The 11,791-nt window shown below is 43.3% G+C and overlaps 1 long non-coding RNA gene across 1 annotated transcript in view; it reads right to left on the bottom strand.

Annotated features, from left to right (window-relative positions):
* Positions 1-11,562: 11,562 nt before the first annotated feature.
* Positions 11,563-11,791, bottom strand: part of LOC136631441 (uncharacterized) — a 149,175-nt gene continuing 148,946 nt past the window's right edge. Inside the window, exon 3 of the long non-coding RNA XR_010793014.1 lies at positions 11,563-11,745. This is a non-coding gene — a long non-coding RNA (uncharacterized lncRNA). The remainder of the gene's footprint in view (positions 11,746-11,791) is intronic.

The raw sequence follows: 11,791 nt of genomic DNA, 5'->3' as shown, positions 1-11,791 counted from the left end.
CAAGTTATCCCCTATCCACAAGATAGAGAATAACTTACCGATTTGTGGGGACTGACTGCTGAGACCACCATTGATCCAGAAAAATCATCCTTCACACTTCCAAGATTTTGACAACAGTGGTGGTGCATCCTGATCTCTCTTCTCTGTGCCACATCTTATCAGGATTTGTACTGGACTAGATTATATTCATCTGGTGGGACCAGGCTCTGCCACAATAATAATTCCAGTAGGGTCTTTTCCTTATGGTATGATTCACAAAACAACTTATGGATCTTATTGATCATGCGTCCTATAAAGATTATGATGTGATTATAAGTGCCTAAGCATTTGTCCTGGAGGGACCGCTAAGCATATGTAAATGGAGGGTAGGGGCTGAGAATCACCTCCTCTTGAAACTGCTTATGTTTATTTATATTCCCCAACCATGCACAGGTACTGTATGCAAATTTACTAGAGATGAGTGAATCATCTCGTTTCGAGTATTTATTCGATCGAGCACCGCGGTTTTCGAGTACTTCAGTACTCGGGTGAAAAGATTCGGGGGGCGCCGGGGGCGGGGGGAGGCGTGGCGGCGCGGGCGGTAGCAGCGGGGAACAGGGGGGAGCCCTCTCTCTCTCCCTCTCCCCCCCACTCCCCGCTGCAACCCCCCACTCACCCACGGCGCCCCCCGAATCTTTTCGCCCGAGTACGGAAGTAATCGCGGTGCTCGGGCGATAAAGGGGCGTGGCCAAGTAGGCTCGCTCATTTCTAAAATTTACCATTCAGGATTCTTAAAAAGTTGAGTACCAATCTCTGTGAAAACTGCAATGGTGGCCATATCTGTTGTTACTCAGCTTATTAAGTGCCAACATTTTCTAGAGCTTTTTCAATGATGGCTTAGTTAATTGTAGCGTATTATCATTCCATTGTTATAATAACAAGCAAATCCAAGCTCTCCATGTTCTGATACTCCACTAAGGACTTCACACAGCAGAACTTCAGTGCAAAGCATATGTGCAAATTACCTGCTTGAGCATGAAAACGGAAAGCAGGTGGATTTCAGCATACTTCAGAATACAATAGACTTTGCAGTTAAAAGGCTATTCCCATCTCAACAAGTTATCCCTTATCCATAGGATCCAGATTCCTATCCACTGATCAAGAACAATTGCCCTGCTGCAGTTCTGTATACTGATGGCCTCACACCATTTATTCCAAAGGAAACTGCCAGCATGGACCTTGTGTGGTGCAGAGTGTGAAGGCAGCAGAATGCCGTTCTAAGCTCTCACTCACGACCTGAAGGTAGCAGGTTCAATCCCTGTATTGTTTAGGCAGCTGGCTCAAGGTTGATTCATCCTTCTATAAAATGAATACCCAGCATGCTGTATAGTGAAATGTAGCAAACATGTTATGTATGGAACTCTTTTTATTACAGAGTGTGAAGGACAACGAGAAACTCTGTTTTACATGTATTTTCTTTAATACATTTAATATGTGAATCAATTTAAGATGAGTTCTGGTTTCAAAGGCTTCTCGGTCTTTCTAAGGATCTCTGGGTGTATGATACACTGTCGCTCTTTATTCTTACCAGTGACAATACATTGTTTCCACTTGAGTAATTATGAATTCATAAAAGAGCCACATACTGCAATGTTTCTTGTGAGCCTGTTCATGATTGACCCTTGAAATCACAAAATATCCTTTTATGTGTTCTGCAACACTAACAGATCTCTATCATGATTCCTACAGTATGGCATGGGAATTGAAACTCTTATTTTTGTTTTAACTCAAAAACTTAAATGAATAAATATTCCACAGCTTGAAGCTCCTGACCTGGATACAGAATCTGTAACAGAGCCCTCAAGTATAATACATCACTTATAGTACTGGTCTCAGTCTTCTCATAAAGGACAGATGGGCCTCTTAAGCCCTCAAGGAACCTCTGCACCTTTAAAGGGATTGTCTCCTAAATACAACAGCTGTCCATATGCCCTATATGGGTTTTAGGCTGTCATAGAGGGGTTCTCCTTCTAGAACCCCCTATGTGAGCCAGAATAGAGAGTTGCTTTGCAAGAGCCACTCCTGTCCTGGTGGGCTCGAGCTGTCCATGTATTAGATGGATGGGCCACCATGTCATACTACTTTTTTCCTGCATTGCTCTCGGTATATCCAGAGACAAATTTCCTTAGAAAAATCACCTGTCTGCAGGGTTCTGGGAGGCAGACCTATGGTGGTCAGTTTTATTTCCACCATGTCGGTAAAATGAAGGAGGTTGTCTATGATGAGACAACACCTTTAAACAGGGGTTGTCCATTTGTAAACTATTGATGGCCTATTCTTAGAATAGACCATAAATAGTAATTGGTGGGGGTCTACCACCTGGGAAACCTGACAATCAGCTGTTCTCTAGGCTGGTATGCTCAGGCATCAAGCTAATTTCTGTAGGAAGCAGATAGCTCTGTTTCCACTGCTGTGGCGAGGCTTGGTATTGCAGGTCAAGTTCCTATTGAAATGCACCTGCCAGTTTGTCAGCTGATTAGTCGCCATCCCTGCTGACAGACCTTTGCATATTTATTAATGATGATCTATCCTAAGAATAGTCCATCAATAGCTTATAAGCTTTAAATGTAAGGTCATAACACATTATAATATAAGGGTGACTACCTACTACAGTTTTCTTTCACTGCGAAATTCGCAGCGTTTTTTTTTGCAGGGGTCTATGGGACTTGTAATGTTAAAATCGCGATCGCGTAAAATCACGATTTCGCAATTTTAACATTACAAGTCCCATAGACCCCTGCAGAAAAAAAAAAACCGCTGCGAATTTCGCAGTAAAAAAAAACTGTAGTGGGTAGTCACCCTAATACAGAGGTGAACATACCATCTATGCAGTCATTTAGGCTGCATAGGGGTTCAAGGAAGGCTGGGTCTACTGAGACCAGCATGAAGGCTGGGCCTCCTCAGGTTTTTTTCTTCCATTTTTTAAATCAAATGCTTGAAAAGGTTTGATTAAAATAAAAACAGTCCAAACTCGCCTCTTATGCACCCCCTGCTGCTGTAGACTGTTCTGCTCCGGTCTCTCACTGACTTCCAAGTATTGTGATGATATGACAAGAAAATTTGATCATTAAAGCCAATCTCTCACCTTACTAATACTGAGGCCAGGGATTGGCTGCAGCGATTATATGTGTTATCAAGGGATTGTACTACATGGAAGTCAACTGGAGAACTACAGTGGAGTAGAGGGTGGAAGAGAGAAAGAGGTGCATATGGGCTTTCTTTATTTTACTGCACATATAGGAACATTATGAATGAGGGTATAAAGGAGGCATTATTACTGAGTGGGGGAAAAGGGGGTTATGACTACATGGGGGCATAAAAGGTATTATGACTGGGTGGGTGGGGACACTTTTACTGTTTGGGAGGTACTAAAAGTCGCACTGTGTGGGGCTTGTAGGTGGGCACCAAAAAGAGGAATCTACTACTGTATGGAGCACCACGGGTCTCATAATCACTATCTGGGGCACTAAAGATTGTGTAGAGATGAATAAAGCGCAGGCAGGTTGTTGGAAAATTAATGAGCTAAAGATGTCTGTTTCTCAACCATAGCAGAGAGGTCACACGGGACATGTGCTCTTAGCTTTCTATCACCTCAGTGACCTTGGGATCCTGCAATACCCACCCTCCCAGATGATCGTTTGATGATCCAATTCAGCCAGTACTTTAGTTGACAGATAACCATACATGCATGTTGCTCTCCCTTTTATTCTCTTTGGAGTCTCTGGCTTAGCTGTCTTCACAACTCCCATAGACTTAAACGGAGAACGCTATGCACATCTGTTACCACCTCTTTTCAAAGTAGCTATAGTAGGGAACAATTGCTGTCTAAGTCCAAGAGGAGGGATGTGCGCAATCACAGCCCCCTTTTTTTTTTTTTACCAAGGGGCTTCTATCAGCATTAATACAGCCCTGTCTATGATGCCCATGTGCTCTAATGGGACATACGGTACATATCTTCAAATATCAGTCTGTTGGTGTGTTTTTGGTTCCCTCCTCTGCACCACTCTATAACCTTTCATTGAATATGGAATTTGTTTGTAATCATGTCATGATATAGAATGACAGATGGAATGAAGCCTTCTATTCATCTGATATCAAAGCACAAACAGAATCCAAAAGGATATTTCTAGACTATGGTGCAAAAAGCACAGAAAACGCTGGATCTCTTAGCTTTTAGGGGATGAATTACCACTGCCACTAAAAGGGAGTATTAAGCTAATAGCTATTGGAGGAATAATGTATTTAATAGGACACTGGAGCTTCAGCAGTCTCTGATGACTCTCTGTCTTCGTTTTATTAACTACTTCATCATTCTTGAAAATACCTCTGAGCTTTTTAGAACTGAGAAGTTTTCAAAGACAATGGAATGTAATACTCAGCATACTCTCATCCATGTTTATGAAAGCAATATTGTTTTTTAAAGAATGATTCGCAATATATACATTACCAGTAAAGCAGCCTCATGAGAAGAGTTGACTATGGTGTTTATGATACTTTTAGTATCATATCTTGATCATTTTTTCACAGCTAGACAGTGCTAGACTGCTCTTTATAAAGGAAAATAATAGATCTGTGGATAAAAGGGTGCTACAGATACAAATAGGGTGCATGTATTAAGGCTTTTGGTTGTACTGTAGTCACATCAAGGCTCAAAACTTTGCTGCCCTATAATCTGAAAAATGCTTGCTTTACACCTGTCCTACCACTAGATGTCTCTAAAGTTCAGACGGTATTATTGTATCTTGATGCCACCGGAAGCTAGGGGTTTGACAGGAGGAAAGCCCCTGCCACACCCATAGCCCCGATAGGGTCAAGGTAGGAAGGTCGTAGCAGCATTAACATGCTGTAAGATGGCAGCATTAACATGTAATAATATAAGCATAAGAAGACAAGTAACTTTCAGCCTAAGACTGCAGCGGTGGCACCAATCTATCCACAGGCTGCAGCCAGCAGTGTCCGCTAAGCAGCCTCCCGCTTCCATGTGCAGGGTAACAGCTGATGACTCATTCCCGGCAGCCGGCTGTGACCTCCGTGCTGCCCGAAGGCTCCGTGCAGTGCCCCGGTAGCCGGCTGTGAGCTCTGTGCCGGCCGCCGGCTCTCTGCAGGGTCCCAGAAGCTGTCTCTCACCTCCCTGCCACCCGGCGACTCTCAGCTGCGTCCCGCAAGCCGTCTGCCACCTTCCTGGTGGCCGACGCCTCTGCCCTCCCTGGCGGCCGCTACCTCTGCCCTCCCTGGCGCCCGCTCACACATTCAGAGGTCCGAATGCAGCTGTTGTCCACCACTTCGCCCCTGAAGTGAGGTTGCACAAAGGAGCTCGCTTCTGGCTTCAAAGCAGTAGTGCCCTTGCAGGACCTGCAGCCTAACGAGCTCTGCAGCTAATCAGGTACTGGGGGCATCACCCCCTGTCAATCTTGGCGCCCCCAGAACTTCCAAGATACAATAATACCAGTTCAGACTGCCCTCTAGGGCAGATTTAGTCCCACTAGATTTAAAAGATCTGATAACACTAACCAACCTTTTATATGTTATATTTTCGATTCGGAAGGAACATAAAGATATGGATGAAGAGCACCAGGTTGTATCTGTAATTGTTTACTGGAATTGTATTATATTTTAATGGTAATATGAGATATTAAGGATAGTTTCACACCTGCATCTGGGGTTCTGCTTTCCTGCTCCATTCAGGGAGCAGGAAAGGGGGGTCCCCATGGCCTAACAGCTCCGTCTCACGATGAAACCAAACAGACACCATTGACTATAATGGGTCCCTTTGGATACTTTCCTGAATGGAAGAAAAAATGCTGCATGCAGCGTATTTTCTTCCTGCATTTAGAGCTGGATCTGTGACGGGACCTCTGACTAGAGGTTACGAAGCAGATGTGAACCCAGCCTAAGATTATAAAATGTAAATTTTCATACCAGCTCAGCATGCTGTAAAAAAATGAAAGAAACCATGCTCACCTCACCAGATCCTCCACCACTCCTATTCCACCAATGCCTGCTCCCACAATGGTCTTCACTTTCTGCTGAAGCAAGTCAGCAATGACATCACTGACATCAGAGACATGTGATTGCTCCAGTGAATCACCACCTTGTTTCAGCTGGTGATTAGCTGCAGCAGTCACATGTCCCTGATGTCATTGCTGGCTTGCTTCAGCAGGAAGTGAAGAACAGCAAGGGGTTGGGTATCAGTTAAAAAATAGAGGTGGAGGATTGGGTGTGGCAAGCAGAACTTCTTAAATTTTTTATAGCAGGCTGAGCAGGACTGAAGAAATGTTTGTTCCCAGATAATCCCTTTAAATTCTGACCAGTACAATGTCTCAATAGCAGTGCTCTCCAAATTGTGTCTTTCTGGCTGTTGTGGAACTACAACTCCCAAGGTGCTATTGCAACCCCAGACTGTTGGGGCACACAACTGGAGAATCACAGTTTAGAACCTCTGCTGTATAGGATTGCTATGCTCATGATAATTGAGGTGCACCTAATTCTATTTCTTTTTTTTTAATTAAAAAAAAAAAAATTCAATTTTTTTAATAGTTTCAAAATCTAGTGCTGATTAATTAGATAATGTCTTCATAGGGGGGAAGAGTTCTGTTTTAATATATAAAAGAGCAAATCCCTTGCTTGCCTTCAGAAATCCAAGTAAAAGTCTGGATACTTACAGTTACCACTAGGGGCAGCTGAAGACAAATTTATATGGCTCCCTGGACAGCTGTAATCTGATCTCTCAGTGAAGCTGAAAAGCTACATCTTCTCTGGAGACAGATTTCATCAAGCAAATTTAAAGTGAGTAAACAGTTAAGGTGGAGATTAGCCTGATAAGTGGAGCAAAGGACATTTTTCTATAACAAGATCTATTATGTCGTTTTTTTTATTCTCTTGTACTATTGATTTATGAAACGTTGTTTAAAATCGGAGATACATTTTAAAGTTACGGCGATCTGAATTCATCTCCTGTTTGGGAATAAGAATCTCTTTTCTCTAGCTGCATGCCAAATCGCACTTTGTGTTGATTGCACTTCTCTTTTAATTGGGGAATTAAACTGTACGTTTGTAAAGACTCCCGATGCCTTCAAGCTATTTAGATTTGAAAATGGAAATTAGAGCTTGTTTAAAAAACCTACAATAGGAGACAGAAATCAGATTGCCAATCCTAAGGCAAGAAAAGAAGAAGGAAATTCCTTCAAGGTGATTGTTATTGTAATCGACGGTGATAAACAATATGCAATGTACTTAATTAGGAATCTAACAGATTGGTAATGTATTTATGAAAAAGATGAATAGGTGGAAAATGTATCCCTCCAAGAGATAGGATCAGTACCCACAAAAAAGCTGCCAATGGTCTGATAGGATTATAGGGTACAGGTCTCACCAGGGTCCAGCAGCGTTGCTGCTATCAAATTGCAGATCTCCTATCTATCTATCTATCTATCTATCTATCTATCTATCTATCTATCTATCTATCTATCTATCTATCTATCTATCTATCTATCTCATATCTGTCTATCTCTCTATATATCTATCTATCTCATGTTTATCTACCTATCTCATATCTATCTATCTATCTATCTATCTATCTATCTATCTATCTATCTATCTATCTATCTATCTATCTATCTTCTATCTATCTCATATCTGTCTATCTATCTATCTATCTATCTATCTATCTATCTATCTATCTATCTATCTATCTATCTATCTCATATCTGTCTATATCTATCTATCTATCTATCTATCTATCTATCTATCTATCTATCTATCTATCTATCTATCTATCTATCTATCTATCTATCTATCTATCTATCTATCTATTATGGGGGACATTTGGCAAAGTTATTGTGCCTGGATTTTGCCCTAAAATACAACTTTTTCTAGACTAGTTACTGTGTACCGGATTTATTGACTTTGGGGAAGATATATCATATGTGCAGTTTAGTTGTGATTATTTGTTGCAACGTTTTGGTTATGTTTATGTCTAAAATGCGCTTACTTCTTCAAAATATTGTATGCAGCATGTTAAATAAGGTACGAATATCTTATTTCCCTATGGTGCGAAAGCACTCCTCCTATGCAATGGGGTAGCTGGGTAATTTTTTTAAGCAACTTTTGAAAAAGTTGCATATTATAAATGAGGTGTAAACAGCTGCACCAGCTAACTAAGCCATGCTCACAAATTTAAACTAAAATACAAATGGTGTGACCTGGTATACACATTAAAATGCGGGCATACAAGGTTCATAAATCAGATAGATGCAAACTAGACGAGAAAAAAAAAAAAATCGCATTTTAGGACAAAGTCCAGGAGTAATAGCTTTGATAAATCTTCCCCCACCCTTGTGTGCCTGTTATTTAGCCCCTTCATCCTGCAGCTAGTTTTGGCCAGGCCCCATTTTTCATATCTGGCATGTGTCACTTTAAGGCTAACTTCACACAGGTGAGCGTGATGTGGAGCCATGAATCGCACCCCATATCGCACTTGCCATCCATTTGAAATACTCATGGATGCGAGGCATTTTCATGGCAAAACCGCCTCACATCACTTCAGGGATGGAGGGATCCTCCAACGTGGCTGTTACAGACGCTGCAGAGGATGACGGAGTTTCTCCCATTGTTTTCGGAAGCATCACCAGCCCCATTGAAAACCATGGGGCTGCAATGCAAGAGCACGCAGCAAGATAGAACATGCCACATTTTGTTTCCTGCATTGCATTGCAGCACTGGCGTACATATAGGAGTCGCTGGGGTTGCAATCGTGACCCGGTCCCTAAGCCAGGGCCTCCTTTCCACACGCTTACTGACTGCAGAGTTACTGTCACTAGGTGCTCTGCGGCTTCTCCGGCATGCTAGCGCCTCCTCACAGACCTCCGCTCAGTCTCCTTCCTGTCTTATTCTCCATTACGATCACCAGAGGGGAAGAGTCTGAGGGGAGGTTTGGGAGGAAGTGTCTCCGTGCAGGAGACCTAGAGGAAGTCAGTCAGCAGGCAGACCGAGGGCTTTACATCATGCCGCCCTCCCCTGGCTTCTGCAGTCACACCCTCAGCCAGAGCAGGGGAATGGATGTAGATCGGCCGACATACAGCGGGAGCAACCTGACAGAAAGTGTAAGTACTGACTTAGGGCTCATGTCCACGGGCAAAATATGATTTAAGATCCGCAGCGGATCTCCCGCATGCGGATCCGCATCCCCTAGGGATGCATTGACCACCCGCGGGTAGATAAATACCCGCGGATCGTCAATAAAAGGGATTTTAAAAAAAATGGAGCATGGAAAAATCCGGACCATGCTCCATTTTCGTGCGGGTCTCCCGCGGGGACGGCTCCCGCGGGCTTCTATTGAAGCCTATGGAAGCCGTCCGGATCCGCGGGAGACCTAAAATAGGAATTTAAAGTATTTACCATCCGGCGCGGGCGGGGAAGGTCAGCTGTTCCTCACGGCCGCATCTTCCTTGCTTCGGCTCGGCGGATGTGCCCGGCGCATGCGCGCGGCACGTCGGCGACGTGCCGGCGACGTGCCGCCGGCGTCAGGAATTCATCCGCAGGCCGAAAATGAAGATCCGGCCGTGAGGAACAGCTGATCTTCTCCGCCCGCGCCGGATGGTAAATACTTTTAAATTCTTATTTTCGGCGCTCATGTCCGCGGGGCAGGAGGGACCCGCTGCAGATTCTACATGTAGAATCTGCAGCGGATCTGATTTTCCCCGTGGACATGAGGCCTTACACACGTCTGTCTCAGAGGGGGAGGGGGTGGGTCAAAGCAGCAGGCAGTTTGAGAGGGGGAAGAGAATCAGGTAGGGGCATCCTGTGTCAGAAGGGGGAGAGAGCCGTGAAGGGGCATGGGATGAACCATGCTGGGGCATCCTGTGTGATGGGAGAGCCATAAGCCCATTCTCACACAGGCGCTGATTACTGCGGCTCTTTAAATGCCGCGGTAATCGGGGTAAAACACTCCCATTGTTTTCAATGGAGCCTTGCAGACATGTGCTCAATTTCGAGCGCTGTTTGCTCTATTTTGCCAGTTTTAGCGCACCTCATCAATGATGTTATGCGCTAAAACCCAGTATGGACCAAAAGCGAAAGTAAAATCGCAGCAAAACACTGCAATCAAAATCGCTGAGTTTTGCCGAGCGCCTGTGTGAGAATGGCTTGAAGCCAATGTCACGCACACCATCAGTAAAACGCTGCATTTCAAAAGACGTGATTTTGAGTGGTGTTTAAGAACACATTGTACAGCTCTACACGGCATGTGAAATGCATGTTGCTAGAATACACGCAATAACGTGATAAAAAAGCAGAAAGTTGTTGCAGTTTTTTTGCATGCGTATTGTAATGCAGTACATACGCAGCCATACACGTGCAAAAAAATTGCATATGCCATCATATGCATTAAAAAAGATTCAATACATAGGCATACGCAGCTTATTACATGCAGCGTTTTACGCATACGCCAGCAATCTGGGGCCTAAGGGCTCATGCACACGCGTATGCGTACAGCCCTGTAGGTCCCACCACAGCATTGTACACATTTTACAGCCATAGGCTGTGCCGGCATAGACCACGTATTGCTGCATATGCAGTTACGCATGCCTGTGAATCACGCACTCACAGACGCGCACAGTGTGATTTCTTTGTTAATATTTTTTTATTCCTTGTTCTGTTCGGAATGGTGATGCGTATGAAAACGCTGCCCGTACACAAGGTATTGCGTTTGGATATCGTGTCATACACTGCCTGTATAGGGCTGATACTTCATACAAACACAGAGAAATTGAGCATGCTGCGATTTATATCTCTTGTGTATACATGCCGGTGTGCATGGATTAATGAAAGTTCATTGACTTTACGCACTGCGTATCACGAGTAATATGCGGTAAAAACACAGTCTTGTGCATGAGCCCTAAGACAGATAATTATACCACGCAAAATAGCTAATAAATAGCATTTACTGTATGTGCATTGTAGCATCCTAGCATCAGAATAGGTAATTAATAATCAATTGGTAGGGGTCCGCCCCTCCAGACCCAAGCCAATCAGCTACTGGCTGGGTCATTGTTACAGTGTACTGAGCCAGAAGCAAATAGCTCCATACACTGTGCAGTGGCCCACGTTGGTATTGCAGACACTGTTCTTATTAAATCCATTAGGAACAGTGCAGGAATACCAACACGGGCTGTTGACAAGTCTACAGAACTGTCTGTTCTACCCGCTTTGTGACCATTCTGTTGTTGGAGTCATTACGAGCAGACTATATATTTTTTATCCTATATTGGTCCTGAGTTACATCCTCTAGAGTATAATATAGGATGTAACGCAGGATCAATACAAGATAAGTGAAGGTAATGTATGTGAAGAGTGACTCCGCCAGCAGAATATGGAGCGCAGCTCTTGAGTATATACAGCATGTAACTTAGGATCGCTACAAGATAAGCACTGTAGTGTATTTATAGTTACTAATCTTTTTTTAATGTGTAACATGGTGTTCAGTGAAGCTATTTTAAGAATGGTTTCACAATTTCTCATGCTGCAGTTATTTGTTAAACGCTTCCGTTAACTTTATTATTGTACGAATCTCTGTATTTGTTAATCTACAACAAAGCGTTCTTTCTTGAGTTATTATTTCACTTTATGAAGTCCTTCGGGATCCATTTGAAACACTTCAGCCACTTCCAGTGAGTAATCCACCTTTTAAGTTTCTTCCAATATCAATTGCTGCAGAACACAAAGTGAAAAAGTCGCCATGAACTTTTGTTCATCA

This window comes from Eleutherodactylus coqui, chromosome 6 (assembly GCF_035609145.1).
Source record: "Eleutherodactylus coqui strain aEleCoq1 chromosome 6, aEleCoq1.hap1, whole genome shotgun sequence".
NCBI classification, from domain to species: Eukaryota; Metazoa; Chordata; class Amphibia; order Anura; family Eleutherodactylidae; genus Eleutherodactylus; species Eleutherodactylus coqui.
Note: the sequence above shows the minus strand (reverse complement) of the source record. Positions and strands in the feature narration are given on the sequence as shown.